This window comes from Apium graveolens, chromosome 11 (genome assembly GCF_009905375.1).
Source record: "Apium graveolens cultivar Ventura chromosome 11, ASM990537v1, whole genome shotgun sequence".
In the NCBI taxonomy this organism is placed as follows: domain Eukaryota; kingdom Viridiplantae; phylum Streptophyta; class Magnoliopsida; order Apiales; family Apiaceae; genus Apium; species Apium graveolens.
In genome coordinates, this window is record NC_133657.1 from 5,572,399 (window position 1) to 5,576,926 (window position 4,528).

A 4,528-nucleotide genomic window follows, 5' to 3' on the forward strand; every position below is an offset into this window, starting at 1 on the left:
TCTGGATTAGTTTGACTGTCTCCCTCATCAGTTGGACCAGTTCGGGACCTAGAATCTTTCCTTCTCCAACTTTATCCCAATTCGTTGGTGATCTGCACTTTCTTCCATACAATGCTTCGTACGGTGGCATGTCAATGCTGGTGTGATAGCTGTTATTATAGGAGAATTCCATCAATGGCAAGTGATCGTCCCAACTTCCTGTAAAATCAATCGCACAGCTACGCAACATGTCTTCAATTGTTTGAATTATCCTCTCGCTTTGACCATCAGTCTGCGGATGATACGCCGTACTCATGTTTAGCTTTGTGCCAAGACTTTCTTGGAATTGCTTCCAGAATCTCGAGTTAAATCATGGATCTCTATCTGAAACTATTGATACAGGTACGCCATGTCGTAATACGATTTCACGCACATACAGGTGGACCAATCTGTCCAAAAAAGACCTCTCGTTAATTGGGAAAAAATGTGCCGACTTTGTAAGGCGATCAACTATAACCCATATAGCGTCATGTCTGGATTTCATTCATGATAATCCTACTATAAAGTCCAAGGCAATGTTTTTACACTTCCATTTTGGAATCTTTAAAGGCTGAATTAATCCACTTGGTCTTTAATATTCTGCCTTCACTTTCTGAAAAGTATAGCACCTCGCAACCCATTCTGCTACTTCTCGCATCATATTTGGCCACCAAAAATTCCGCTTCAAGTCCTGGTACATCTTGGTGCTTCCCGGATGGATTGAAAATCTAGAATTATGGGCTTCTTGCAATATCTCATTCTTCAATTCAGTCACATGAGGAATCCAAATTCTTGAGGAAAACCTTAATATACCTTGCTCATCCCTTTGAGTACAAATCTCTTCTCTAGTCAGTTGATTATTCTCCTGTTTCATCACTTCTTCCTGACATTTCTTTATCTTTTCTAACAATGATGGCTGAAAAGTCATAGTACGACAAATCTCCTCAGCTTTTTCACAAATACACAGTTCTAATTCAAATCTCCTAATTTCTCTAAATAATTCCTTTGATACAGCTACCATATTCAACCTCTCTTTCCAACTCAAAGCATCATCTACCACATTCGCTTTTCCCGGATGATAATTTATCGAGCAATCATAGTCCTTAATTAATTCCAACTATCTCCTTTGCCTCATATTGAGCTCCTTCTGAGTGAAAATATACTTCAAACTCTTGTAATCTGTGTAGATTTCACACCTTTCTTCGTAAAGGTAATGTCTTCAGATCTTAAGTGCAAATACTATAGCTGTTAATTCCAAGTCATGTGTATGATACTTCAATTTATGTGGTTTTAACTGTCTTGATGCATACACAATCACCTTGTTGTGTTGCATTAGCACGCAACCCAGACCATTATGTGAAGCATCACTAAAAATCACAAAGTCTCCTTATTCGTTTGGTAATACTAGTACCGGGTTTGTAACCATCCTCTGTTCCAATTCTTGAAAACTATCTTCACATTCTGCATTCCATTCAAATTTATGATTCTTCCTAGTCAACTTTGTCAATGGCGTGGCGATTTTCGAGAAATCTTTAACAAAACTTCTATAATATCCCGCCAATCCTAGAAAACTTCGCACTTCCGTAGGTGTCTTTGGTCTCTCCCAACTCATAATTGCCTCAATCTTTGCCAGATCCACTTTACTCCTTCACTTCCAATAACATGTCCCAAAAACTGAACTTCCATTAACCAAAACTCACACTTAGAAAACTTGGCATACAACTTCTCTTGTCGGAGTATCTCCAATGCTAACCATAGATGCTGCATATGTTCTTCTTCTGACCTTGAATATATAAGAATATCATCAATGAATACAACTACGAACTTGTCCAAATACTTTTTAAATACCCGGTTCATCAAATCCATAAATGTTGCGGGAGCATTAGTCAACCCAAAAGGCATTATTAAGAATTCATAATGCCCGTATCTTGTCCTGAATGCTGTCTTCAGAATGTCATTTTCTTTGATCTTCAATTGACGGTATCCTGATCTTAAATCAATCTTAGAAAAGCACTTAGCATCTTTCAGCTGATCAAATAAATCGTCTATCCTTGGTAACAGGTATCAGTTCTTAATCGTCATCTTATTCAATTCTCGATAGTCTATACATAACCTCATGCTTCCATCCGTCTTGTTTACAAATAGAACAGATTCTCCCCATGGCGACATACTCGGCCGTATTACTCCTTTGTCCAATAATTCCTGTAGCTGGCTTGCCAACTCTTTCATTTCTGCCGGTGCCATTCTATAAGGTGCCTTCGAAACTGGTTCCGTGACTGGAACAAGGTTGATTTCAAACTTAATCTGTCGATCGGGCGGTAAACCTGGTAGTTCATCTAGAAATACATCTGGAAATTCGTTGACTACAAGAATATCTTCTATGCTGACGCTCTCTCTTTCTGAATCTACTATATAGGCTAGGAACGATTCGCAACCTTTCCTAAGCAATTTCTTAGCCTGAATGATTGTAAGAAACATTCGTTCTTGCCTCTGACCCTTAAATACCACTTTCTCTCTAATCTATGTCTTTAAATATACTTTCTTAGATTTACAATCTATCCGGGCATTATTCTTCCCTAACCAATCCATGCCTAAGATTATATCAAACTCCCCTAACTTATAAAGTATCAAGTCTGCTGAAAATTTATGCCCCAAAATATCAATCTCACACTTAGAACAGAATTGACTCACATGAATCTTCTCTTGGTTCGCCATTACCATATCTATTACCTCGTTCAGGGTTATTTTATCACATTTATGTTTATGAACGGAAATTTCTGATATAAAAGATCTAGTAGCTCCAAAATAAATAAATACCTTAGCTTCAACATTACTCATTAAAAGTTTACCTGCTATCACCTCAAAATTCTGAACAGTGTCCTTCATCTTTAAATCAAATGTCCTTGCTGTTGCTTATGGAGTTGCGATAGATGGTGGAGGTAATGCCAATACCTCAACTGGCATATGTGCACTAGTACTTGCCACATTCATCAAAGCCTTGACTGGTCCAGTTGACTTGCATTCCCTAGCTATATGTCCAGTCTTTCCACACTTATAGCACGTAACTCCCGACTTCGGTACCTTACACTCATTAGCCAAGTGTCCCTTCTGATTGCATCTATAGCATGTCATGTTCAACTTATTGCACACTCCTGGATGTCTTTTTCCACAATGCTCTGGTCTCTGAAATCTATTTTCTCCAACTTGTCCATGGCTTGACTGGTTATCCCCCTTAGAATCTTGTCTCTTGTTCAAATTTCCCTTCTTCTGAATTTTTTTGCCTTTGTGGAATCCAAACCTTTTCACAATCCTGTCTTGTGAGCTTCCGGCTTTAGACTTCTCTCCATAAAATGGAACCTTTCTCTTCTTGTTATCCTTTTCTTTCCTTGACTGTATCCCATTACTCTCAATCAGAGAAGCCTTCTGTACTACTCTAGCATAAGTATCAAGCTCAAACATAGCCATTCTATCTCTTATCCAAGGCTCTAATCCTTGTTGGAATCCCTTTGCTTTCTCTTCCTCAGTGTTGGTATACTTCGTCACAAACCTTGACAGCTCCGTAAATTTCTTCTCGTATTCCAATACAGACATACTTCCTTGCTTTAATTCAAGAAATTTAAGCTCCATCTGATTCTGCATGTATTTAGGGTAATACTTTTCCTGGAATAACCTCTTAAACCTTTCCCAAGAAACCGACTGATTTGTCTCCATAGCTTTCACTGAATCCCACCAATAGATGACCTCCCTTTTCAGAAAATAAGTAGCATATGGCATCTTCTGATCTTCTCCCAACTGAACCAATTCAAAATATCTTTCCATTTCCCTAATCCATGTATTAGCTATTACCAGATCGGTGATATCATGAAATACAGGTGGATTCACATTCTTAAAAGCTTCAAAAGTAACAATTTGTCGAGGTGGTACTGGTGGATCAGGTGGTTGGTGTGGTTCACGGTTATCTTGGTTTTCGAATTGTTGTTGAAGAGTTAGTTGTTGTTGAGCTATAGCATTTGTTTGCTATTGTAAGGTTTCCAGCAATCGAAGAATATTAGGATCTGTGGTAGAAGTTATTGTCGGGTTTTTATTTTTAGGTGGAATGATCCTGAAATAAAAGTTATATCAAAACAGGTATGAAAAATACAAATAATTCAAGGTTTGGGTACCAAAAGTCATTATATTCATTCAATCGGGTTTCAAATTAAACAATAAGGGTGATGCATATAAAGGCATAAGAACAATTGAAAGAAAATAGAACGATAGTGCATAATTATTGAAATTAAGGTCAAGGTACATCAAGATCGGAATAGAGTCTGATTCTAAGGACAACATGCTTAATTAAAGGAAATCAACAGGGAATTCTACAAGGTCCAACAATACAACAACATGAAAAGTAGATAATGGAAAGAACTAAGGCTCCATTCCATCAGAACGGGGTCCGGTAGTCTTCTCTTCACGAAGCATCTTCACAATGCACTGGAGCTCGTCCGCAATCATCTCGATAGTATACTGG